Genomic DNA, 27,628 nt, shown 5'->3' with positions numbered 1-27,628 from the left:
GGTGGTACCCGGCATAAACTTGGGGATCCCTGGGAGAGAAGGCATTTGATATCGTGGCTATTGCCTGGAACCCCCTCCCCACCGCCCAGGCCCAGGCGCACATCCCTGTGCAGTGATGGGAGGGATTCCACACCCCCACGCTCTCCCAAACACCTCCAACTCCCGCTGCCCCTGCACCTCTGTTAAAGTCACTCCTTCGATGACCAGGATTTTCTCTGCAAGGTCCCAGTTGGAGAGGAGGAAGGCCTCTGGCTCGCTCGTGCCGAGGCCTTGGCACATAATGCCACCTCAGACCCCCACTCGCTGGCTGAGCTTCTTGCCTTTCTTGTCACAGCTTAGATGTGGCTTCCCCCACGAAGGCTCTGAGCTCTCCCCCCTTTGGGGGGAGGGGGCCTTCCTCACAGCTCTTAGACAATGTCTTGTACCTCACCCGAGACTGTGAGGTCCGTGAGGGCAGGAATTGTGCCCTGCCCACCCTTCCTCCTGGCACCTGCCGTAACACCTGGCCCGTGATACACTCTCCATAAATAGGCTGGACGTTGCATGTTTGGGACATCCTCCGGGATCAAGTTTCTCCACTGGATCCGTTTTGAAGGACCGTCTCCAGTCGGAGGAAACTTGATTTGAATCAGCCAGCCACTTCTTCCCTGAAGATCGTGTGCATATTACAACCCATTCATCCGTTCCCACGGGGACTGATGTGATGAGCCCCTAGACAGGTGGGTTTGCTGGAGGCGGGCCTCTGTCAGAGACCCTCGTGGGGTTGTTGACATGGGAGGAGGCAGAGGGGTATAAAAGAGACACGGAGACGGGAAAAAACTATTCTATTGTTTTCCCAAGAGCCAGGTATATTTTAAAAAGGTCGCTGCTGCTGAAAGTCATAGGAAGAGAAACCTCAGAGCAATTTCAGCCTCCTGGGGTCACTTCTGAATTTATCGACCTTATTTAACTTTACCTTTTAATGTGGGGTCAAGGGAGCTCTGTGCACTAGTGAAATATCTAAAACCTCTCTTTTTGAAGAAAATACTCTCTATTTGCATGAAGTAACACTGAAAGGTTTATAAGACACTGATAGTGGTGACTTCTAGGGGGAGGGACGGAGAACCCAGTAGACTGGGGAGCCGTGGGAATGAACTTCTTAATTATACCGTTTAGTATTGCTTTGACTTTTGAATCACATGAATTTAAAATATATATATACATATATATTTTTTAAAGTTTTTAACGTTTATTTATTATTAAGAGACAGAGTGTAAACAGGGGAGGGGTAGAGAGAGAGGGAGACACAGAAGCAAGCTCCAGGCTCTGAGCTGTCAGCACAGAGCCTGACGTGGGGCTCGAACCTATGCACTGTGAGATCACGACCTGAGCCAAAGTTGGATGTTCAACCGACTGAGCCACCCAGGCACCCCTAAGATATATTTAAAAAAAAAAAAAAAAATTACGTTTAAAAAAACCTTCCCGGAGAGGAACAATAACCTTCAGACTTTTTTTTTACTCCAAGCCGCTTAGGTGGGGCAAAGACGTCTTCGATAGCAAACTCTTATCATACAAGTAGCTTGCTTTCTAGGAGGGGCGGGGGTATTATGTGAACGCTTGCTTTTGCAATAGGGGTACCCGTGATTCCTATCTGAGCCACAGTGGATGCACATCTTCCCATCTGGTTATTAGAAAATTACAGGACCCAAATACTGATGCGGTGTTTATGGAATCCTAAGCATTACAGAGCAGATCAGATCATCTATAACCAACTACAGTACACGGATACCATAGTAGCAACAACTGATGAAAGATAACAGAGCTTGCTTCCTCCAAAGCGTGGGCACTGTGACCTTCTACAGTCACGCATGCACAGCAGGACCTTTGCAAGTCGCCACATGTCACATGGATGACAGGATCCAGGATACAAGGCAGAGTAAAAGTATTCTAGTCACACAGAAATTCTGGTTCACAAATTCCAAATTCAGTCATCCTTAATGATTCACTTAATAAGTTACCGGTAAGAAGCGATGAGTTCTCCACAAATGACAGTTGAGGGATTGGGTGGCGCTCACTCAGACGAGCAGAAGTCAGGACTCACATGTTTGGAGAGCGGTTTGCATCCATCAGAGAATTCTGGCATCCCACCGGTGGCCTTCCAGCCCACTTTGAAAATGGCTATATTAGAATTACTGTGCTGCCGAAGTCATAAAGATTTTGGACTCTGATGGCAAAGACCACTCATCCAAAGCATGTTTTTTTCCAGTAGGAAGTTAAGTCTTCGAATGAGGAAGGTCCTTCTGATGTATCAGCTTTGGCATCTAGGGCAGCTTTTCCAGAAAGAACTTGCTATATGAGCCGGCTGCAAACACGAGGAAAATCTTTTTACAAGAGGGTTATAAGAGCCGATAAGTATCGAGAAGCTCCGCCCCTTCCTTCCACTGAACCACAGCTAAGCTTTCCATGGCAAAGATGGTGGAGTTTTTGAGACAATGGTTTTGGACTCCTTTGCTTCACTCTGCTCTGGTCCCCTTGACCCTCTTGTACTAGAACCTTCCCAGCATCTGCCCTGTTTGTCCTGTCTCTCAAGTCTAACTCTACACTCGTCCTTTGGGCTTGGGGACCCTCTTGGGCTTCTCCAGCTTTGACCATCTCGCGCTATCATTTGCCACTGACGTCCCACTGCCTACATCTGTGCGTTACAGATAACCTTTCATCCGACCCCTCTTCACTTCCCTTCCAGCTCCAGTGAACGAGAGGCGAGGTGGGATGTACTAAAATGAAATCGTCAAGGCTCTTGAATCCAAACTCCTCTGCTTCTCGGCCTGCTGTAATCGACCATTGGGTACGCTTAGGGACAAATCCATGGTCAGCCATGTGGTATGGATCTGGACTCTCTAGGAACTGAGAATATGCACGCATTAGGTCGACAATCAGCTGGTTAAACACTGAATCATTTTCCTGTCACTGGTGTAGCCATTGTCCCACTGCCCTGACCACCTAGATTCCTTTCCTGGAACTCCCTGGACCTTCTTCTAATCCTGAAATTTCAGGGGCACTGTCTGGCCAACAGGGCGTGGATGTGGGGGGGTCAGACCTTGGCTGGGTACCCTAGGCAACAACCATTCTGATTGGCCGAAACCGGAGCCATATTAGTTGCTGTAGATCTTAAATATCAACCCTGTGCAAGTGAGCCCCGGGCAGGATTTGATATTTAAAAATGGAGAAGAAAAAACGGTCGCGAAGTGACTGCTGTGTAGGGTTCTCCCAGCCAGCAGCCTCTTCTTTTTAAGGCTGCCCCAGAGACGGGAGGGTTTGTTTGTAACAAGCAGATGACTTAGTAAATATTGCTTTTGCCAAAACTCCAGTGGTCCCCGAATGTTAGGTGCTAATAAAGCCCGTGTTATTATTAGGCACGTGGTCTATGTAGGTCATCGCCAAGCACTGGCATGACGGAGAGCAAGGAAAAGCAAAGGAAACGAGCTAAGCCTGGATGGAAGGTGGGCGGCGTATGGCGACCCCTTCTCCGAGCGGGAGACGTGCCTGAAATCTCTGTTGTCTTCCGAAGGCCTTGGTCCCCTCGCCCGAAACATGAGGGTCATATGAACACCCCTTCACCAGTGTCTTGGGAGTGTAGACAAGAAACAGGCGTCTTTGGCAGAGAGTGAGGGAACGTACCAGAGAAGAGCATTGGGAGATCCAGCCTCATCCTGTGGCTGGAGACCCGCAGCCACTGCCTCGTCAGTGTAGTGTTTGGCTTTTGCTGTACCCAGTGGCCCCTGAGAGGGAGTGTGGCCGTGAGAGCCAGCCGGAAAGAGCTCCGCGAGCCCGAACTCCCAACCGAAGGAAACGGCAGACGTGTGCGCCCGATTCTGCTTGGACGCACATAGGCTTTTGTCAGATGCTCACAGGAAGATGACTGTGTCAAGCTCTCAACCGTTTGGACAAAGCTCAGGATTGTTCTTCAGGGAGACCTCTTCCTGAGCAATAAGGAACACACGCGTTTCCTAAGCATCCTGTTGGGCGGTGACGCGCCCTTCCTTCCCAAGGTGCTCTGAGCCGGAAGGATGTCCGTGCGGGCAAGAGAGGTGGCCGGCTGGTGTGGGGGAGGGCCGTGGGGCCAGGGGAGGGCCGTGGGATTGGGGGAGGGCAGTGAGGCCGGGCGTGTCCGGGAATATTGCTGGATCCTGGACTGAGTAGAATGCTCAGGGCATCCGAGGGCAGAAGGACGAGGCAGGGCAGGAGGAGGCAGTCTATCTCCCCGTGCTGATAACAGCTCTGGAGGAGGTTTCCAGACCGGGGCATCTCATCTGAACCTGGCTGAGAAACATTCAGGACAAAGATCAGGAAGAGCTGACCTCAGGCCAAGCTGCAAGGAGGGGGCAGGGTGGCGGAGTTTATAGGACAGTGGAGCCTGAAGTGAACCCTGAGCGTGCTCCTTTTTTTTCTTTTGATCGAGTACAGTTGAGACATGATGTTACGTCAGTTTCAGGTGCGGAACATCGCGATTTGACAAGTTTATCCACGATGCTGCGTTCGCCACAAGCATAGCTACCATTACATCCCAAGTACAGCATCATTGACTATGTTCCTTACGTTCTGCTTTTTCATCCTGCGACTTCCTGCTTCCACCCCTGGAAGCCTGTGTCTCCCTTCCCCCTTCACCTTTTACCCAACTGCTCCTGCCCCATCAGCAGCTTGTTCTCTGTGTTTATAGGTCTGACTCTGCTCTTCGTTTATTCGGGTTTTTTTAGATTCCATTTATAAGTGACGTTGAATGGTATTTGTCTCAGTCTGACCTATTTCAATTAGCATAATACCCTCTGGGTCCATCTGTGTCTCAGATGGCACTGTCTCATCCTTTTTTGTGGCTGCATAATATTCCTGTGTGTGTGTGTGTGTGTGTGTGTGTGTGTGTTTACCACACTTTCCTTACCCATTTGTCTATTGATAAACACCAGAATTGCTACCATGCCTCGGCTCTTGTAAATAATGCTGCAGTAAACATAAGGGTGTGTGAATCTTTTCAAGTTAGTGTTTCCCTGGGTAAACACTCAGTACTGGCATTACTAGATCATAGGGTGGCTCTTGTTTTTAACTTTCTGAGGAACCTCCATACTGTTCTCCACAGTGGCTGCCCCAGTGTGCCTTCCCACCAACAGTGCATGGCCATTCCTTTTTCTCCATATCCTCACGGAAACTCGTTTCCTTTCTTTTTTTCTTTTTTTTAAAGAAAAACAAAAACTCAGCTAATGTGTGCTTTTCTTGTTTTATAGAACACGGGAGGTGGACCCACACTTTCAGTTTTATTTGCGATTAAATAAGCACGTGTAGCCCTTACAAGGTGCCAGGCCCCCTTCCAGGGTTTAGCCCCCAGGACTGTCAGAGGTACTCTGATCACTCCCATTTTGCAACGGAGAAACCAAAGCACGGAAGGGCTAACTGGCTTGTCCAAGGTCAGAACAGCCAGGATTGGACCCAAGGCAACCTGGCTTCCAAGTCCGTGCTCTTGACCTTTGACTTGATTTTTTTAAGTGGATTTTATTTTTTAGAATAGTTTTAGATTTACAGAAAAATTAAGATAGTACGGAAGGTTCCACGACCTTCCTTACCCTGTTTCTAGTATTTATAAACATCTTACATTAGCATGGCACATTTGTTACAATTGACAAACTCCTATTAATACATTATTAACAAAAGTCCATAGTTTATTTGGATTGCCTTAGCTTTCACCTAATGTCTTCTTCTGATCCAGGATCCCATCCAGGACTGTATCGTGTCTAATCCTTAGGCTTCCTTAGGATCCCCTTGGGCTGTCGCTGTTTCTCAGACTTCCTCGTTTTTGATGACTTTGATGATTCTGAGGAGCGCCGGTCAGGTGTTTGGGGAGGTATCTGATGATTTTTCTCACAATGAGACTGGGACTCAACCCTTGACTTTTGATAGTGACGGCGAGTTCTTGCAAAGCAGGTATAAACGCACCAGGGACATCCATGTTTGTCCTGCCGTTATTGGGCAGAATTCCACACGAGGCCTTTTTCTCTTACACGTATCTGTTTCTTTTCAGAAGGCAAAGGATACTCCTGTTTTGTAGCTGGTTCCAGTGAAAAGAAATCATCCTAACCCGGGCTCCCTGCTGGTGAGAGGCCCTTGCTCGATGCTAGGCCCCATATTTCAGGGTCACAGATTGCATTCGTTTCCCTCAGCCCTCCTGCCTGGCCTTGTTTGTCACCATTAAGGCTGGGGGACCCCGAAGCCCGAGTCTCGGCATGGCCGGCTGCCTCCCAGCTCCTACCCCCGGGCTCTGTCCCTTGCAACTGTCCCTCTCTGCTGTCTCTGTGGAGGCATCTCCTCAGCCCTGCACATGCACTTCTGCAGAAGCCTCCCCTCCTCCCGGCCTTCCCCAGGTGCCGTCCTGGCGGGTGGACCACCCTCCCAGGCGAGAGACCACACCGCTAGATGGATCCTTACAGGCCAGCCTGGGGACACACCCATTCGATCTTCCCAGGGAGAACCCTGATCATGAAGATGTTTACACGCCAGAGAAGTGCTTGAGATGTGGTCTTGAGATGATAAAAATACACACAACCTTTCAAAACCATGGCAACACAAGAGGCAAGAATGCTGCCAATTAAAAAGCATTTAAAATATGGCTACAGGCTGCAGGTTTGGAAACAGAGTAGATTAGGAAAACAGCTGGATGGAATGGAGTCCTGCTTTCGTTCTCCCCCCTGCCGTGACCCAGGTGAGAGCCCCACCGAGCTCCAAGCCGAGCCCCCTATAAACATCAGCCGTGAGTGAGGAAGGGAAGGGGTGCGGCTCAGGAACTTCCCAGCCATCTCCAACAGGTGCAGCCCCCCGCTTCCAATCTCTCCCCTGCCCCAGTCCAGGTGGTCAGGTAGCCAACAGCTTCCTCGCTCACGTCCTTCCCGACCATCCTCGTCCAGGGTTGAGTCACTGTCCTCCATTCTCCACCCTTCGCTGCATCCACACCCTCTGCGTGTGGCTTTGCAGATCCTCCGACAATTTTCGAAGAGGAACACGTCTACTGCCCTGCGACTCTGGGCTTGACCGGGGAATATTAGCAGATGTGACGCACGTAGTGGTTTGAGATGTGCTTGTGCGACGGGGCGTGACCTCTTGTGCCTCTGCCATCGCCGTGAGAAGAACGTGCCCCAGCTAGCTCGCTGGTCCCCGGAGGAAGAGAGACATGTGGCACAGACCCGGACCCAAACGGCAGCCTGGAGCCCAAGCCAGCTGATCCCAGCCGACATCAGCCAAACCGTGCTGCTCTACGGGGTCTGAGTAGAGGCTCAGCGGTATGTCGCCGAGGCTTCAGCCGTCCGGTCCCAGCAGTAGCTATGGACATACAAGTCCACCCTCCGGCCCCTCTTGGAAACACACGCAAGAGGAAGGTGTCCGGGAAGAGGCGGCCTCACGGGAATCCTTGTCCCAGGAGACTATTCCTTCCTCGTGTGAGTCTCAATAGTGATGTCACAGTCTCTGTGACTCACCTCTCCCAGGAGGCTTTAGTGTGTTAGTAATAACAGTCATTAGCGTTCACCTGGGGTTTTATAAGCAGGAGGTGACAGTGACTTGCAACTATCTTCTGAGGTTTGGGAAAGGCCAGGATTATGACGTCCATTTTGCCAAGAGGAAATAAAAAACGGACAAGGTGGGTCACTCACCAGGACCGGACCAGGAGGCAGCTCTCTGGAGGAAGCAAGAGAGGAGCTCCTTACACCCGGGGGGAAGTCTTATGTGTGCGTTTTAATGTTTATGAACTTTTCATATAAAAGGGATGCATGCCAGTTGTAGAAACATAGGAAAATGCAGAAAGCGTAAAAAAAAAAAAAAAAAAAAAAGTTCAGGGGCGCCTGGAACTCAGTCGGTGAAGCGTCCGACTTCGGCTCAGGTCACGATCTCGCGGTTTGTGGGTTCGAGCCCCGTGTCGGGCTCTGTGCTGACAGCTCGGAGCCTGGAGCCTGTTTGGGATTCTGTGTCTCCGGCTCTCTCTGCCCCTCCCCCCGCTTGCGCTCCGTCTTTCTCTCTCAAACGTAAATAAACACACACAAATTTAAAAAGGAAAAAAAGAAAGAAAAAGGAGCGCCTGGTCGGCAACCTGGGGCCTGGGGCTGCGGGTGGTGCCCTGACTCTTCCAGGCTCCCTCAGGCCCTGCAGACAATTCTGTTCTCAGGGAGAAAGCAGGGGTGTGGGCTGGAGCTTTCCATCTGACTGCATCACGACCTGACTCAGCCACGGACTGGTTGAACTGGGTTAACCCTTGCCGCACTCCCCGCACTCCCGTGTTCCTCTTCCTCCGGGTCGGGCTGAGACCTCCTCCCTCCTTCCTTCCGCCTCTCTCGCCCCAACCCAGAGTGCTCTGGAGCACCTACTGCCCTGCGTTGTAACTTTTCGTTTACAAGTCACGAGCCTCTCCTGGATGCAAGCTCCTTGAGGGTTTTACTGCCTTTGTGTCTTCAGCAGGTCAGCACGAGAACGAATGCTGTCCCAGGAACATCCAGAGTGCGCCAAGAATAGACTGAGGGCTGGGGTCGATTTGGGAGAAGCAGCCAGGGTTTCTTCTTCATGAGTATGTTTCACCGCAGAGTTCCATTGAATTGGAGGAATTACAACTCCGATGATAGGCTCCGTGGTTGGTTGGGGTCCTGACATCACCTATCCCCGTGCCGTGAAGGTTTCGGGTCTTGTTCTCATTTGACTTTACGCTGAGAGCCAAGTCTTAGCCAGAGCAGGATATATATTTTAAAAAAATAAAAATTAAAAATAAAAACCCACCCGCCCAGCTTTCCTTTAAAGCAGTCGTTCTCAAACTGCTCAATTACCAGAAGGGTCAGGAGCGCTTGTCGAAACACAGAATGCTGAGCTCCACTCCAGGGGTCCTGACTCGGCATTTCTAACGAATTCCCACCTGGTGTTGATGCCGCTGGCCCGGGGACCACACCTGAAGAGCTGCTAGTCTCAGGGTTTTAAGCTGGCTCCTGGATACGGTGACCTCCTCCCAAGTCCGAGGAGCTGGCTCTTCGGCCCGGCTGTGCCACGGCCCGGCTCCGTCCACCCTCACGCCAGGACTGCTCCGTCTCTGCTTTGCGGTCTGCGTAGGCGCACGGGGACATTGCGGCCCGTGTCAAAAGGCCACGAGGGCCTGAAAGTTAGTGTAGCAGAATCGGAAGCCTTACCAGGGTCCCTGCTGGCTTCTAGGAGCAGCACTTGAAGCTTCAGGGAAGAGAAGTTTACATCCTGGGAAAACCCCGGCTCCAGCAGCCGAGCTTTGAACAGGAGACAGCAGCCGGGTGTCTCCCCCACCCCCTTCCAAAGGCCATGGGACTCCGGGCCGTCATCTGTGAGGGGCTCCGTGTGCTGTCCACACTGCCTGGTCTGTGCCTCAGCCCACAATCTCTGTCTTTCTTGAGCCTTACAGGAGAAGGTGAGAAGGGCTAAGATATGCGTTCCCTGTCACAATAAAAATAAAGTCCAAACTCCTGACCATGGCCTGCCTGGCGCTCAGACCTCCTCTCCCTGCTCTCTAGCTCGTCAGCTCCACTCTGACCCTCTGGCCTCCCTGCTGTCCCTCCAACACCAATCTTTTTCCGTCCTGAATCTCTGCGTTCCCGCTGTCTGCTAAGCCAAGGATCCAGATGGGACAGGAGACTGGTGGTTCAGGCGGCCCCTCTCCAGAGAGAGCTTCCTGTTCCCCTTCCATAAGGCGGCCCCACTTCCCACCCATTCCTTCTGTCCCTATCTTCAGAGGACTTGTCACCATCTGACACCATCTCCAGGATGGAAGTTCCAGGAAGGCCACAACCTCGTCTGCCTTTCCCAGCCGTGTCCCCAGCACCTGGACCATGCCTGGCACATCATACGGGTTCAGTAAAGATTTATGGAATGAATCTGTGGCCTCTGCCAGATATGCTACGAGAGGCAAGGTCTAGAATCCTTAAGCGACATACCCCAGACCTTGATTCTAAAGTCCAGAGTCTGGCTGCGGGTTTACTGCCCCACAGCTTGTTCAGATGGGAAGAACCGGGATCACAGATGTCACCGCTACTGTCACTCTGGACAAAGCCCTCAACTTGTGTTGCCCTGACCTGCCTCACCTACCAAATGGCTGGATAACATCGGTGTCGCCTGCCCCCAAGACTGTGTCAAGGCTCAGATGAGGTAATTGCTGGGAAAGTGCTCTGCCAGGGAAAAGGCGTTGACAGCTTTGAGGGTTGGGGCTGGTTATACTTCTCTGTGCCTTTAAAATCTGCACACGGCATTTAATTTTACACGAGCTTTTCATTCTGGTAGTTTTAAAATAATAAAGCATCGTTGAACTTCTTCATAAGCATAAGGTAAGCCCATTCCAGACTAAAAACAAAATCTGAGGAGTTACATTTGAAAAAGAAATTCTGGAATCTGAGCCCCTGCTAAGAGACTCTTACTTTGGTCGTTTCTCTGCCTCCGTTTTGCTACCCATGCACGCACGTGCCCGCTGTCTCCCCAAGGCAGCTGGGCTTTCTGCTTGGCACTAAGGAAATTCAGTGTAAGTTAAAGAACAGTTTGGGGTCTACATCCCTAATCCCAGCAACAGGTGATGATGTTAAGTGATGTTAGTTGACTTCAGTTAAATGGCTGGATTAGAGAGATCTGAACCCCCCATGTGGCTGAGATGCAGTCGCCCCTGGTCACGTGGGCTTCCAGCTCTCACCTGGTCGGGGAACTGAAGGAGTAAAGTCCTCCTGGAGAAGCCCCTGGGGGTAGGGTTGCCGGTAAACTCTAACAAGTAAAAATAGAAGATGCCCAGTTGCATCTAAATTTCGGGTAAGCGACAAATCAGGTTGCACTATAAGCATACCCCATGAGATGTCTGGGACATACTTATGCCAAAAGAAGTATTCACTGTTTATCTGAAGTGTGGTTCCAGCGTGTGCCCTCTCTTTTATCTGGCAAGCTACCCTCGAGGGCCTGTTCTGATCTTCAAGTCCTCAGCCCTAAGAATGGAGAGGCACGGAGACCGTACTTTTCCTAACCCACTTTACCCTACACATGAGAAATGCTTTGCTATCAGTCTCCACTCCAATTCCGTTTCCTCCCTTCCCAGGGCTGGCCCGTTGGTCAAGGGCAATGAGTGACTGTAACCTTAGGTAACCCATCTGCCTGGGCTGTTGCTAAAATGCCGCCCACGCAGCCACCGTCCTTGGAATCAGCAGGGCACTTCCCAAAGCGTGGATGCCAGAAAAATGCTCAGGTCCTAAGACGAACCAGGACAGGAATGTTTTATAGATGTTGGGAGCATTTGATTCTTAGATAAAGGGCCTGGGAGACCCGGAACACTTCCCTGAATGCAGAGCAAAACTCCTGTGTCAGCCTATTCATCCTGGTATTACTAAACACTACCTTTATCACTAATAATACCTCACACCCATGTTGTGCTTTTCATCCAGAGACCTCTACGGACAGTATTAGCATTGAGCAGCTCAGCCCGATGACCCGCGGATTATGTAATTATACAGAGAGCTTCCTCGAGGTAGAAGGGTTGGCCCTTCCTAGAACAGACCTGGATGGCAACTAAGAATAGTTGGATCCAAACAAACCTGAGCTGGGTGACAGACGTTTCAGTACGTGTCCGCCCCCCCCCCCCCAACACACACCCTGTTACACTGTTGGCTTCTCAAGTACAAGATTGGTACTGTCTTCTTGTTTTTAATCTCCAGCATTTAGCACAATGGCTGGAATATAGCAAGCGCTCAGTAAATGTTTGCTGAGTCAATGGATGAGTGGTGAGCAAACATGTTAACCTGGAAATAAGCTCGGCCTTTCTTCTTCTGCTTCTCTTGCAGATGGGTTGTGAAGCAGTGGCTGTCAGTCCTATGTTGATGTGCCCTCAGATCATTTGCTATTTCTGGGCACATGGGCTCTCCCGGTGCTTCCACTCCAGGCTTACCCGCATCTGCGCATCAGAGGACACCCCCAGGCTACTGGAACTGCTTTGGGTCTGCCCCGTATGTCCCACTCCTGCAGCCCTTAACCAAAGATGGGGGAGTATAGGCTACCAACTCTCCAACTCTCTCATCTCTGATGGGGACATGTAAGCGTGACCCATACTGTGCCAACAGTACCCTCCTAGGGACTTGGCTTGACATCTAGTCTTGTTTGTTCTTCTACGCTTCCCAGGCCTGTTTCTACACCCTGAGTACCTGTAAAACACCGGGAACACTTCCTAATGAGTCACTTTCACTGGAATATTCCGTCACGATCTGCTTCTGGGGAACCTAGCTTAAAACCGGAACATGTTGATTTCTTGACCGCGGCTCATTTTCCCTGTCATTCCAACTCTTTTTCCTGCGTCAGGAAAGACTTTTTAATAGAATACAGCCACAGATACAGCAACAAGCACTCTTCCCATTGGATGAGAAGCAATGGAAGACAAGGAGCCATCAAGGCTTTACATCTGTTGGGGCAGAATGTAGAATTGTGGCTTTGAATTTTCTTGAGAAAAGACAGGGCAACAAGGTAAGCTTCTAACTCTTGTGCCCATAAGTGTGTGGCCCTACTTACAGGCTCCCCACTTGGGGGCTCTCTTCAGATAAACCTCTGCAGGAGCCAGAGTGGAGACCAGTGGTCCCTGAATAACTGGCACACACAGGCTGGACCACATCACCTCCCCCATTTAGAGCAAGGGGACCTTGTAGCAAAGTGGTGGGGGTGGGTGGGTAGGCTGAGTCCACGTGATGAATGAGTGGCCATGTGTCCTCAAAAAGACTTTTAAAGAGTCACTTCTCCATTCCCTGGGGCTTTCTCATCCCAAGACTTCCCATCTTTGGAGATCAAGTTCAGATGTCGGGGGTGGGGAAGCATCCCTCTTTCCATCCAAGGGTTTCAGGCAGAAAAAAATGGAATGGCATTTAATAACTTCCCTCACTGCACTATAAAGACAATGGCAGGGTTAGGTGTTCCTGAACTCTCTGGGATTTTATTAGTTTGTTATACTTCAAAGGGCTCTGGTGGTGCTGCCATAACCTACTTCGGAGGAAAACATTTATTATTAACATTGGTTTAACACTTAACTTTCTAGGGTATTTGTGGATGGCACAGTCATACATCTGCCTTTTTATAGTGCTTCGCAGCAGAGCACAAGACCTCTGGCTGACACCTCATACATCATCAAAATTAAGACCTCTAGGCAAACAGGGTAAAGTAGGGCGGGGGTGGGGTGGGACAGCAACTTGGGATGACTCAAATGGTTTCCCAGTTAACTTTCCTTTAGAGAGAGACTGTTTCCATTAAGGAGCAAATTATTCTTAACGTTAAGACACCCTTGTTTCCTTGGCAACCCACGACAACTTGAAAGGAAGGGTCCACCGTGGCCCTACAGCCAAGTGATGCCTCCTACCTGGCTGGCGGCTGGTGGAGATTAACCCAGACGTGGGGTCAGCCAGCCAGGGATCAACCCCCCACCTCCTTGGCATTCAACCCCCCGGCTCTCCTGTGCTAAAGCCAGAAGAAATCTGGAAAGCAGCAGGTCAGGATGACAGCAAGCTCTCCATCTTTTATAAACATAAACTGTATCCTCATCATGTCAGAACCCTTGCTGGAGACTCGGAAAATGATAGCAGAAAACTATCAACAAAAGAAGAGAATGAGTCCTTTCTTTTTTACTGACTCCCCTTCTTGGTCCAGCACTGGCTGACGTTTGGCCATTGCTTTGGCCTGTCTATAAAACACAAGGGACCATAATTGTATGGTTTCATATGCTCTCACGCCCACAAGCCTTTCTCACTCAAATTCGCCAAATGGGGCAAGCAAGGAGTGAGGTATTTTCGGGGGTTCTTTAGTAGAGATCATGTTGGCCCAACTTGACGTGGGTCATAAACTCTACTTTGTACAAAGGATCCTGATCTTTATTTTGAGAGGAACAACAATTATAGTCCCTAAGACCTGAGACCAACAGCATTTTTGAGGAGGGAAAAGAAAAGAACCGTGAAGACGAAGATGTGCTGAGAAGTGGGCAAGGACCCCCAAATGGCCGTTTGGGGGAATTCTCGCCTGAGGCGACATGAGACCTTGCGTCTCTCCCACTGACGAAGTGGCTGCTGTTTGCTCCGAGCTGTCAAGAATCAACCGTGTGGAGTATGGAACGTGACGCCAGTCCATCTGCTGGGGGCCTTGTCTTCTTTTGTCAATGGTGTGACATCAGCAGCGCCGCTTGGCATTTGCACCGCGCATCGAGTACGTGCCTGTTGGTTTCCAAACATCGTGTCCAGAGAGAACTAGAGCGTATTACAGCCCAAACAAGGAATCAGGGGACGGGAGAGGGCTCTGCCCCACGCGGGCGCTGCTCGATACGAGCGTCCAAAAGGCACTGTGCGACAGAAGATGGGAAGAGCGGAGAAAGCCTTCGGCGTTCTGGAAAGAGGAAAAACACCAGCGTGGGGAAGCACGGCTGGTCGGTCAGGATGACGAAAGCAGTTGCATTAAGTCACAGCTTCCCTGCACGGGTGTTCTTTCTTCAAGTCTGGATGTCCAATCGGTACTGGTCAGTACCCCCAGTTGTGGTACATTTGTTCTTAACTCCTGAACGATGGGACACAGTCTGCAGGAACACGTATTAATACAAACTGTGTATTTAATGCACATGACACAGAATTCTTTGTGGTGTTGGATACGGGGTTTTCATGCCGAGAGAGGGAAGACACAGCCACATTTGACATCGCTCTTGTTTGGATGGCTAATCAGAGAGCACACACTACTCTAGAGGAAAGGTAACTCATTTTGTTGGCCAAAAAATGGCTGAACAGGGGTGCAGGCACCTGAGAGGCTCAGTCCGTTAAGTGTCCAACTTCGGCTCAGGTCATGATCTTGTGGTTCATGGGTTTGAGCCCTGCATGGGGCTCTGTGCTGATGGCTCAGAGCCTGGAGCCTGCTTCAGATTCTGTGTCTCCCTCTCTCTCTGCCCCTTTCCCACTCACAGTCTGTCTGTCAGTCTGTCTCTCTCTCTCAAAAATAAATAATAAAAAAAATGGCTGAATGGGACTAGACTGTTCAGTGACTGATAAACCAATTAGGGCCTATCTATGTAAGGCCACTGGGCAACTCTTCAACCTCTTCATCTTCCAGGACCTTGTGCAAAGTGCTTATCGGATTTTTCACTTCCTTCCTGTGCGCCCCACCCCAAGCCCTCCACTCCCTTCCCTTCCTCCGTTCCTTGCCCTCTCCTGTGTACGAAAGCACCAACAGGGAGTTATCACAGCCCTCCATCCTGGCTGGCTCTCCTCCTTCCTCCCTGCTGATACAGGCAGGCCAGTGTTGTGGATGCAAAGGGTGACCAGATGAACCTGCTCAGCGATGTCTTCCTGCTTTCCTGGCAGCAGGTGGGGAATGCTTCTGAGTCACATTGAGAAAGAGGAGATGTGGGGGTGGCAAAGGGACACAGTTTCTAAAAACATAGTCTGGAGGTACAGCTGGGTCGTGTGTGTGTGTGTGTGTGTGTGTGTGTGTGTGTACCATTTACTAAGGGACAAGAGAAACCAAGCCAAGGTTTCACTGGCTGGGTTCCTGCAATTCCCAGGCTCCTGAGTCTAACAGCAGCTGGGAGGAAGGGGCTTCCCCAGACCCCTGCTGCCCTGTCCTGACTTACTGGGGCCCACACCCCCCAAAGCCTCCCAGTGTGAACCTCACCGCCCCTCCCCCATCATTTTTAAAGTGTTGCTAAGCCCCTTAACCCAGGTTTGAGCAAAGGTGGCATTCTGAAGAAGTAAAGTTATGGATTCCCGTGGGAAGGGAAGGGAAAGACTCCTCAACCCGGATGTATAAACCTGAATACAGACACGAGAGGAAAAAATGTGTGACTCCCCGCCCCCGCCCCCGCCCCCCACCAAATGTTCCCTTGATTTATCCTGAGAAGCAGTTTAGCCTCGTGGCCAGGGGCATGGACGGCAGGACCACGCTGCTTGGGTCTGCATCTCACCTCTGTCATCGGCAGGTGCTGTGACCCTGGGCAAGTCATTTAACCTCCCAGCGCATCAAGTTTTGTATCTGAGAAATGGGGTAATAACTTACCCGCTGTGGGCGCCTGCCAAGAAGTCTCAGTGAGTTCAAACACATAAAGAACTTGACCCAGTGCCAGGTCACCGTAGGCACTGAGTGTTAGCTCTCACATCCCACCGTCCCGATGGGCAGGGCCAGGTCCGTGGGTGAGCACGGCCCCCACTTCATGCTTTGCTGTCACCATCTTGAAATTCTCAACAATTTTATCTTTGAACTTGTGTTTTCTAAGAGGAGTCAATGAGACAATGGAGCGTGCACGTCAGCAGAGATGTGTGAACAATATGAGTGTCTGTTGTTCCCCGCTGCCCCATCTCAAATAGCGTTTTCAACGTCACGGGAGCACCAAGTTCCCACAGACCCGCAATGAATACAAGGGAAGCGTGTTACCAATAAGACTGGCTAAGCGGGGGGCGGGGTGGGGGAGCTAAGCTTTGTGTCCAACCACAACTGGCCTTGACTGCGGAAAGAAGACAGCGGGGTTCCAAGAAAGGCCAAGGAAACCTATCTCGGTCTTGGGTTGTTTCCTGGTAATAACCAACCACTGACACTGAAAGTGAGGACATGGAAGGAAGGGCAGTCATAGAATCTTCTCCTTTCAACCCTTCCCCACTCATCAGCAAGGGAAAGGTACAGAGAGTTGATAGAATGTGTGTTTCAAGAAGTGAAGTAGGAACAGCAAGAACATTTCCATTATTCTGAGAGGAATGAAATATATTGTGTATGCATTATGAAATAGGAGATATGAACTGTGTCGTTTTGGTGATTCCACATCTGAGTTAAGAGCTCTTGCAGGTGCGTTTAAAACTGCCATCGTGTAACAGAAAGATGAATGGTTAAATCCATGCTAGTAATCAATATTTTATTCATTTATTTATTCATTCGTCCATCTATTCACTTATTTAGTTTTTTTGTTTTTTGGGTTTTTTTGCTTAGAACAGCATTATACGGCAAATAAAAAACACCACGACAACTCAGAGAGAGACCACAGAAGAAAGGTAAAAGCCTTCTATCTTAGTCCCTTTAATGATAGTTTTCCTGCTTTTTTTGAACAGGGGGTTCCACATTTTCATGGGCAAGTCACTTAACCTCCCAGGGCATCAAGTTTTGTGTCTGAAAAATGTCGCACGGGGCCTTGTAGATGATGTAGCAGGCAGTGCCCACAAGCTGACTCCTTGCTGTGGTTTCCTGTGAGCCTCTCATTCCATGGCATTTCTCTCGCAGCGGGGACACGTTAAAGACAGGGGGTGGGGAGGCAGAAAGAGGACTGCTGAGGTATTGTCAGCTGGGGTCTGACATCCCAGCGGCCCTTAATTCCCCCGGAGAGGCCTTGGAGGCCCCTGGCAACCTGTGAACTGCACTGCCCCCGCTGAGAGAGTGCACGGGATCCACCCGCCCCCAACCACGGCCCTCGTCCCGTCCCGTGTTTGCCACGTGTCAGGTCTGAAAGGCAATTCCAGCCCCAGGAAGGGAAGGGGATCCTGAAGACCCATGTTGTGCAGGTGGGCATCGCCAGCCCGGCCCCGGGCCCGAGGACCAGCCTGGTGCCTCGATTTGAGTGGCAGGAGGAGAGCAACGCTGTCACTTCTCTTCCCGGGATCAAAATCAGACAAATCTCCTGTTTGGCTTACCAGGCAGTAAGTGGATCGCACCAGTGAATGTCAGTGCGAATTACAGCCCCAGCCTCCTGTCGTCAGCTTTGCGCCACTGCTTGTCACTTTAATGCAAAGAGACGGCGCGGAGCTGATAACAAGCCAGAAGGGTGGGGGACTGGAGGCGGTGGCTGCGGTGGGGACAAGGAAAATGCTTGTTGGAGAGGCGCATTCACAGTGAAACCCAGAGCAACGATTTCCTTGATTGCCTGCTGGAGAGGGGGCGTTTAAGGCTGTTGGGTGTGTGGACAATGCTTCTTAGATATCCATGAAACCCAACAGTTGTCTCGTCCATTAAGTTACCCACCCATTCCCCCTCCATCCGTCTGCATATCCATCCATCCGTCTGTCCATCCACCAATCGCCCATTCTCATCTGCTAATGGGAGCTGGCCTCGGCCTCTCAGCACACCGGGATTCGGAGGGACTCGCGGGGCCTCGGTCTGCCGCTTGCAGCCACTCTCCAAGGGTTGCCACTAAAAAGAAGCTTGGTGAACTCTTGGGAGTGAACACCTCATTTCCTAGAAAAAAAAATGTGGGCTCCAGGGTCTTTTAATTTTGTCTGAAACAGCCCAGGGGTGGCCCAAAAGCTCCAGATCTACCCAATTAAGTTTCTTTTTTAAAAATGTTCATTTGTTTATTTAATTATAAGTTTATTTATAAGTCTATTTATTTTGAGAGAGACAAAGACAGCATGGAGCCCAACGTGGGGCTCGATCCCATGAATCATGAGATCATGACCTGAGCCAAAATCAAGAATTGCGGACTCAGCCGATTGAGCCACCCAGGTGCCCCTTAAGTTACCTTTTCTAAGCTGGTGGGTGAACGTTAGTTGCTGCTTTAGCGACCCTTTACCGAGAGTTAAGACGTCCTTCCAGCAAGCCGAAGAGGAAGATTTGTATTTTGCAGGCCAGGGTTTGAGTGTGTCCATCTGTCTTGAAGCCCAAGAGGGACAGCTGACAGTAATATTCAGTCTCATCACATCTTCACCTACATTAAACATTTGAGGAACCGATGCAGTCAAAAGAAGAATCCAGGCCTTCCTAGGGCTGCGCTAGCGAGTTAGTATCTGAGGAATTAGACAAGGGGCCAAGAAGGTAATGATATGGGACACGCATCTTGTATATCTTCTCAGGTTGCTCAGTGACTTTGTTTCCTTTCTTGGCTGGTGCCCCACTCGTTCCTGGATGCTTTCCACTTTTGGACTTGGATGAAATTCCTCACTGCGGGGTGTGGGGTCTGGCTTCCTGGACAGTTACCAAGGCCTGGATAAATCAGGGAGCTAGCTCCCCATGGGGCAAATACTAGGAGATAGAAGGTGGGAGCGAGGCAGATAAATTCCTCCACTTTCCTTTCTCCCATGAACAACACTGGATTATGATTCCTTCCTGCTTTTCCAGAGAAGCTAGAAGCTGGTTCAATATCTGCAAATCAATCAATGTGATACATCACATTAATAAAAGAAAGGATAGGAACCACATGATCCTCTCAACAGATGCAGAAAAAGCACTTGACAAAATACAGCATCCTTTCTTGATAAAAACCCTCAAGAGAGTAGGGATAGAAGGATCATACCTCAAGATCTTAAAGGTCATATATGAAAGACCCACCACTAATACCATCTTCAATGGGGAAAAACTGAAAGCTTTCCCCCCAAAGTCAGGAACACAACAGGGATGTCCACTCTCACTACTGTTGTTTAACATAGTGTTGGAAGTCCTAGCCTCAGCAATCAGACAACACAAAGAAATAAAAGGTATCCAAATTGGCGAGGAGAAAGTCAAATTTTCACTCTTTGCAGATGACATGATTCTATGTGGAAAACCCAAAAGACTCCATCCAAAAACTTCTAGAACTGATACATGAATTCAGCAAAGTCACAGGGTATAAAATCAATGTATAGAAATAGGCTGCATTTCTATACACCAATAATGAAGCAGCAGAAAGAAAAATCAAGGAATCAATCCCATTTACAGTTGCACCAAAACCCATAAAATATCTGGGAATAAACCTAACCAAAGAGGTGAAAAATCTGTACACTGAAAACTATAGAAAGCTTATGAAGGAAGTTGAAGAAGACACAAAAAAATGGAAAAACATTTCACGCTCATGAATTGGAAAAACAAATATTGTTAAAATGTCGATACCACCCAAAGCAATCTACATATTCAATGCAACCCCTATCAAAATAACACCAGCATTCTTCACAGAGCTAGAACAAACAATCCTAAAATTTGTATAGAACCAGAAAAGACCCCGAATAGCCAAAGCAATCCTGAAAAAGAAAACCAAAGCTGGAGGCATCACAATCCTGGACTTCAAGCTGTATTAGAAAGCTGTAATCACCAAGACAGTATGGTTCTGGCACAAAAACAAAGACACAGATCAATGGAACAGAATAGAGAACCCAGAAATGGACCCACAACTATCTGGTCAACTAATCTTTGACACAGCAGGAAAGAATATCCAATGGAAAAAAGATAGTCTCTTTTGGTGCTGGGAAATGGTGCTGGGAAAACTGGACAGTGACTTGCAAAAGAACGAACCTGGACCACTTTCTTACACCCACAAAAATAAATTGAAAATGGATGAAAGACCTAAACATAAGAATGAAAGCCAGCAAAATCCTAGAGGAGAGGGGCGCCTGGGTGGCTTAGTCGGTTAAGTGTCCAACCTCGGCTCAGGTCATGATCTCGTGGTTTGTGAGTTTGAGACCCACATTGGGCTCTGTGCTAAGAGCTCAGAGCCTGGGGTCTACTTCAGATTCTGTGTCTGCCCCTCTCTCTGCCCCTCCCCTGCTCATGCTCTGTCTCTCTCTGTCTCTCAATAATAAATAAATGGTTTTAAAAAAATTTTTTTTAGATCCTAGAGAAGAAAACAGGCAACAACCTCTTTGACCTCAGCTGCAGCAACTTCTTACTTGACAAAAGCAAAAATGAACTACTGGGACCTCATCAAGACAAAAAGCTTCTTCACAGCAAAGGAAACAATCAGTAAAACTAAAAGGCAATCAACGGACTGGGGGAAATATTTGCAAATGACATATCAGATAAAGGGTTAGTATCCAAAATCTATAAAGAACTTATCAAACTCAACACCCAAAAAACAAATAACCTAGTGAAGAAATGGGCAAAAGACATGAATAGACACTTTTCCAAAGACTTCCAGATGGCTACCAGACACATGAAAAAATTCTCCGCATCACTCCTCATCAGGGAAATACAAATCAAAACCACAATGAGATACCACCTCACACCTGTCAGAATGGCTAACATTAACAACTCAGGCAACAACAGATGTTGGCGAGGATGTGGAGAAAGAGGATGTCTTTTGCACTGCTGGTGGGAATGCAAACTGGGACAGCCACTCTGGGAAATAATATGGAAGTTCCTCAAGAAAATTAAAACTAGGATTATCCTATGACCCAGCAGTTGCACTACTAGGTATTTATCCAAAGGATACAGGAGTGCTGATTCAAAGTGGCACTTGTACTCCAATGTATACAGCAGCACTATCAACAACAGCCAAAGTATGGAAAGAGCCCAAAGGTCCATCAACTGATGAGTGGATAAAGAAGATGTGGTATATATATATATACAATGGATTATTACTCAACGATGAGAAAGAATGAAATCTTGCCATTTGCAACAACGTGGATGGAACTAGAGTGTATTATGCTAAGGAAAATAAGTCAGTCAGAGAAAGATAAATATCATATGGTTTCACTCATATGTGGAATTTACGAACAGATGAACATAAGCGAAGGGAAGCAAAAATAATATAAAAACAGAGAGGGAGATAAACCATAAGAGACTCTTGAATACAGAGAGCAAACAGAGGGGTGCTGGTGGGGGGGAGGGGGGAGCATTGGGGGGGATGGGCTAAATGGGTGAGGGTCATTAAGGAGGGCACTTATTGGGATGAGCACTGTTACAAGTAAGTGATGAATCACTAAATTCTATTCCTGAACTCATTATTACACTATATGTTAACTAACTTGGATTTAAATTAAAAAAATAAAAAAATGAAAAGAAAACCAGAAGCAGGGAGTAACAGTGTTGAAACCGGAGTGAAAAACAACTCATGAGAAAAAGGAGGAAAAGAGGGGAGCGCAGTGGGGATGGGGTAGCATCAGGTCCTCCGTGACCCAATGAATAAAAGGGGACCTCCGTAATCCTGGAGGCCTTGTTCTAGATTCCAGGTCCCCAACTTGGCCCCCCAATTAGGAATAATTTCCACTGTGGAGACTGAGCTCCTGCGATGATTCAGTGTTTGCTATCTTCACAGCAGAAATAATTAAAGAGAGTAGCAAGGACAGCTTTTGGTACCAGCCCACTGGTCATCTATGCTGCGTAACAAAGCACCCCAAACGTCCGTGAGCAGCGATCATGTCTTGGAGCTTCTGTGGGTCAGGGCTCGGAGCAGCTTGGCCGGGTGGAGCTGGCTCGGGTCTCTCATGAAGTCGAGGCCAGATGTTGGCTGGGGCTGCGGTCAACCGAAGGTCTGAGTGGAGCAGGAGGATCCAATTCTGACTCGTCTCCCTCGCTCGGCTGCTGGCAGGAGGCCACAGTTACTCCCATGAGGCCCTCTCCCGGGGCTGCTTGAGTGTCCTCACAACATGGTGGCTGGTGTCCTTCAGAGCGGGCAAGCCAAGAGACCACAACAGAAGCCACCATGCCCTTTATGACTTAGCTTCCGAAGTCACACACGACCCTCCCCTACTCGTTGGTCACACAGAAGACCCAAATCCAGTGCAGGCAGAGCATACACAGGGCATAGATACTGGGAGGCGAGGATCCTGGGGGAAGGAGGAGGAGCTGGGAGACTGGATCACAGCAGCAGCCCGGAACTCCAGAGCCGGGTGAGTTTTTAGAGACGTCTGCTTCAGCAAGCTCACTGAGTAGCTGAGAACCCAAAGGTCGGCGACATTCAGCAGCTGGTTCCAGGGCTCAGTGAGTCTTCTGTTCACACTTAATTCAGGACTCAGCAGTGCTTGCAGGAAGCACATTTTATGAGGCCCTGGGAGGGTTGTAGCCAGGGTCAGCCAGCATCACGGCACTGGCCGACGAAGGAGGTCAGAAATGATGCTTTTGTTTTTGTTTTTTTTAATGTGTATCTTGAGAGAGAGAGAGAGCCCAAGCAGCGAAGGGGCAGAGAGAGAGAGAGAGGGAGAATCCCAAACGGGCTCCTCACCGCCAGCATGGAGCCTGACGTGGGGCTCAAACTCACGAATCGTGACCTGAGCCGAAGTCAAGAGTCGGATGCTTAACCGATTGAGCCACCCAGGAGCCCCCAGAGGTGATGCTTTAAGCCAGAACTTCCAGATGAATCCAATGCAAAGCCGATGACGAAGAGTTCCCTCGCTCACTCCAAATATATTTATTGAGCGCTTCCCTCAGCCTGGCACTGTTCTGGGCACCGGCACTCCGGCAAGCGAACGTGGCCTCCCATGGGCCTCACGGTGCAGGGGGAGAGGCAGACGTGCATTGCACAGCCCCACAGACGATGGAAGTATCACGAATAGGACAAGTGTTTTGAAGGGGAGGGTAGCGGCACCGAGCGTGGGGTATCGAGTCCGTTCCAGCCGGGAAGGCTTCAAGGAAGTGGTGATTCAGTTATCACTTGACGGCCTGGAAGTGAGTTCCACCGTCGAGATACTGGATGTTGTTCATGACTGGTTTCTCAAATATTGTATTTTCCACCTCCAGGAGTTTTATTTGGGTGTTCTTTTATATCTTCCATTTCTCTCATGGTCGAGTTCGTGTTTTGCTTTAACAGCCTTGATGACTGATAAGATTTATAGTTAATAATATAAATATAAAGATGATTATCTCCTTAGAATTATAAAAATGCAATTTAATACGTGTATAATTTATAATAATATAAATATAAATTAGAATATGGTAATTGATCAGGTTTATAACGGCTATCTTCCTATCCTCCCCTGCTGTTTCCATCATCCCTGCCACTTCTGGACCTGTTTCTTTCTTTTTTTCCCTCCTGGTTACAAGCCGCGTTTTCTTGCTCTTTTGCACGCCTGTTAATTTCCTACTGGAGGCCAGGTAATGGTAAATTTACAGTACCCGATTCTGTTTTATTCCTTGAAAGAGTGTTGGACTTTGTTCTGGCACACCGTTACTTGGAAACAGTTTGATCCTTTTGGGGCTTGCCTTTTGTTAGGTAGAAGCTAGACCTGAGCAGTGGAAGAAACGCCCGGTGCACAGACCCCAGTCCTTGAGGGGGGAATGATAGACACCTGAGCTGCAGGACGGTGAGAAATAGGCGATGCATGAAAAGCCCGGGGACACGACATCCTGACCTTGTGGTTTCTGAGACCTTGGGGCTCACACATCAGGAGCCGCAGGTGTGGAGCGGGCGCTCTCCCTTTCTACCTCTGCCCCAGGGCAACCCCTAGACTCGGTTTATAACGCATTTGCATGGTGGGTACACAGCCCCGCCTGATGGAAAAAGGCTGCCATGAGGGTCCCAGTACAAACCTTGTAGGGTCAAGAACTCCCCCTCCCAACCTGTGGGAGGGGATCCCCGCATGACTGGAAGCAGAGTCCATTAGAGACCACCCCACTGAACGTCCCAGCTCAGCCCAGTCCAGAGAAACCCAGTAATATCCAATCCCAAAACAACCTGGGGGCCACCCTCCCGCCTTGAGAGCGTACTTTCGCCTTAATAACCTGCTTTGTGCTTGCTTCTTTCCTTCTGGCTGTCTTTATTAGTGTGCAGATCCCCAGGAAAATCTTCTCGTGGGGGATCCAAGGACCCAGACCTCCATTCACAAAGTACAGACTCTACTTTTAAAGTCTATGCTAGGTCCAGAACAACTTTTAGTCCAGGGCTAATTTAACCCTACCATTAATTCAGTACCTCTCAGGAGGCTACCCATGTATGACAAGGTCTCCACGTTGGCCAGTGGGAATACCAGTCCTTTCTAGCCCCGTAAGCACTCCAGGAACGGTCCTGTCTGTGACTTTTGAGTGGTTCTTTTCCTCTGCCTGAGGAATTTCTTCATATGCAGCCACCGATCGGAAATTAACGACTGGAGATTTTTATCTGACAGTCCATGGAGTCGCCTCTGTGTGTACAGCTTCTCCTCTCCGGTACTCTGCCCTGCAACGTTGAGCTGCCTTGACCTTCCGGAACTCAGAACTGATGTCTCCTCGACTCTTAGGGACCACCAGTCTTCGTTTGGGTTCTCTCTAGGCAGTGAGCTGCTACCATTGTAGGATTCGCCTCGTTTGTCCCCCTTCTCTCAGAGATCCTGCCTTGACTGCTGTCCAGTGTTGGAAATTGTTGTTTCATATTTGTCCCCCTGGCTTTTTAGTTGTTTAAGGCAGGGGTATATAAGTAGTCCCTGTTATGTTTGCATCATGGTGCTTTGTTTTTTAACAGCTTCGTTGAGGCCTGATTGATCTACTAAACGGCATACATTGAAAGGGTGCAATGGACAAGTCTTGACATACGTATATACGCGCAAAGCCATCATCACATTCAAGACAGAGAACATATCACCCCCCAAATTTCCTTACTGTTCCTTTGCCATCCCCTCACTCCCTGGACCCTTCCCCGCCCCACCCCCACCCCCGACCCCTCCAAGGCCAACACTGATCTGCTTTCAGTCAGCACAGATTACTCTGACTTTTCTGAAGTTTTATATAAATTCTTTTTTGTCTGGCTTCTTTCCCTCAGCTTAACCGTTTTGATTTAGCCACCTCGCTGCCTAGATCACTAGTTTCCCCCTTTTTAACCGCTGAGTAGTATTCCATGGCATTGGATACACCACAACGGGTTAGGTTGTTTCGTTTATGCCGCATTTATTCACTATTGATGGGCATCTGGATTGCTTTCAGGTTTTAGCTATTACAAATACTCACATTTTGCTTTTCTCCTGGGTAAATACCTCGTTGTGGAACGGCTGGAACATATGGTGGGTGTACGTGTCATTTTTTAAGAACCCGCCAAACTGTTTTTGCAATGGCACTTGTTTCAAAGCCAGTCTTTATTTGTTTGTAGATCCATGTGGCCATGTGGTAAATCAATGAGACGTTTGGATGTAAATGTTCAACGTCTTTTACTCTGAAGCAATAAGCTCGCTATGGCAACTGTCAGCTTGATTAGTGTCAGCCCCCCCTAGTTTGGAAAGTAGCCTTCCGCCTCAAGACGGAGAAGTAAAAGGGGACAATATGAGGCCCTTGCCTGTCAAGGCCTGCCTGGCAGCAGGGGGAGAAGAGTCTGAACACTTGCACTTTTTGCTTTGAGGCATTGAAACAGAAATTAAAGGGGATCAGCTCTTTGGGGACAGCTCATCTCTTGTGATTTTTGAAAATATGAAATGTTGGAGAACTTGGGTCAGAGCTGCTGTTGGAAGTTTCGAGCTGTCTCCTTGATGTTTTGACTTTGAAGCTCCTGTCTGTGAATGAATTCGGCCTTTGTTTCACCTTTCTCTGCTGAACAATGCCAGGGAATTAGAAGGAAATTTCCAGTAGGGATAAGTAGCTTTTCTTTGGTCCACACACAGATCAAGCCTCCTGCAGCCAATAGGGGAATGGGATCCACAAATGCCTGTCTGGCTCTGAACCACAGAGCGCGTTTAATGGGATGGGTAGGGGCGGCACGTCCTCTAACCACCCCCTTCCCTTTCCCAGACGCCCCAGCACAGGTGGATTCTCTTACAGCCGTTTCCTTGGGACGGCCACGCACACCAGGCAGTGTTTCCAGGCTTCCATACGTATCTCGCACAGTTTGAGATTTCTGGCACTCGACAGTATTTTTCAGGGCAGAGACCCTTGAAAGCCACTTTCTGCCTGGGGGGCGGGGAGACTGTGGTACGAAGACAGTGCTGACTCACTGCTCCATTCAGCCTTGTTTGCCATGCTGACGACGCAGAATAAACGAGAGATCAAACATCCAGGGTTGGTTGCTGCCTCCGCCTTGGAGCATTTGGTGACTTCCCTGGGGACGATGCCCCTGCTCCCTCCGAAACGCCCACCCGTGGCTGGCCGAGCTCACAGAGCAGCGCGAGGAGATCCGTTACAGAGCCCTCATGTCCACGTTTATCAACCACCCGGGGCACAAACGTAAATGACGCCCTCGTGGCGTTTCCTTTGCTGGACCCGATAAATCTGCGTGGTTTTGGCCACAGCCACAACACGGCCCCGCTAATCAGTTTCCCACGTTGGTTTTAGGCTTTGTTCTGAACAACGATGCTGCTTGCCTGCTGTGTCATGTGGGGTCCCGCCTCCCACCCTCCTGTCCACAGTGTTTGCGCTGAGCCATCCAGGCCCCGTAGGCCGTGGCTAGAAACAGGGCCACCCACCCCAGCCCAGGGCCGGACCTCCTCACCCGGGCTCCTTGTAGACGCCCAACAGCCATAGGCAACCCAGTTGACACAGGTGAAGAGTCAGACGCAGGGCACCGCCGAAAATGATGTCACAACTGACAGTAAATTGGAGAAGGGAGGACCAAGCCCCGCCTCGCACCCTAGTTCTCCGGCAGGTGAGGCATCTCCTGCTTGGTTTCCACCTCCTTAGGGATGCCGGTTGTACTGGGGAAATAAACGTTCGATTGATTTTGTTGTCTCTAAACTGTTGGTATCGTGGCTGAGTGATCGCAGTTGTCATGGCAGCGAGCACCGTTTCATTATCATCTGTGGCCTTTTCCCCTCCCCCTAGGAAGCGTCTGGCATGATTCTGGTCCGCCACCCTAATTCTGTCCCTTATCTCGTGGTGAGGGCTGCTTCCTCCTTGCCTCCGATTGTGGAGGGTTCCTGGTGGTTGGGAGGGCCTGGCTGATGCATGGGGGTGTGAGGGCGGGGTGAGAGAAGAGAGTCCCAGGAGGGACAAATTGTGTGCGGGGGAGGGGGCCGACTGGAGCATGCAGACATGCAGACTGGAGCACGCATGGGAGACAGAGGAGGGAGGGAAAGGGCAGGAGAAG

At 49.5% G+C, this 27,628-nt stretch overlaps 2 long non-coding RNA genes across 3 annotated transcripts; both read left to right on the top strand.

The window, feature by feature from the left end:
• Positions 1-7,302: 7,302 nt before the first annotated feature.
• Positions 7,303-14,292, top strand: LOC145712431 (uncharacterized). 2 transcript variants are annotated; one of them, XR_014135263.1, is made up of 3 exons: positions 7,303-7,654; positions 8,464-10,161; positions 11,826-14,292. It is a non-coding gene; the product is annotated as an uncharacterized LOC145712431 (long non-coding RNA). The 2 variants fall into 2 exon arrangements; XR_014135262.1 differs by lacking the exon at positions 7,303-7,654 and adding an exon at positions 7,663-7,742.
• Positions 14,293-22,443: 8,151 nt separating this feature from the next.
• On the top strand, positions 22,444-27,295 carry LOC132682856 (uncharacterized). The gene is made up of 3 exons (XR_009611904.3): positions 22,444-22,541; positions 26,553-26,769; positions 26,878-27,295. It is a non-coding gene; the product is annotated as an uncharacterized LOC132682856 (long non-coding RNA).
• Positions 27,296-27,628: the final 333 nt, after the last annotated feature.

Source organism: Panthera onca, chromosome C2 (assembly GCF_046562875.1).
Source record: "Panthera onca isolate mPanOnc1 chromosome C2, mPanOnc1 haplotype 2, whole genome shotgun sequence".
Lineage (NCBI taxonomy): Eukaryota > Metazoa > Chordata > Mammalia > Carnivora > Felidae > Panthera > Panthera onca.
Note: the sequence above shows the minus strand (reverse complement) of the source record. Positions and strands in the feature narration are given on the sequence as shown.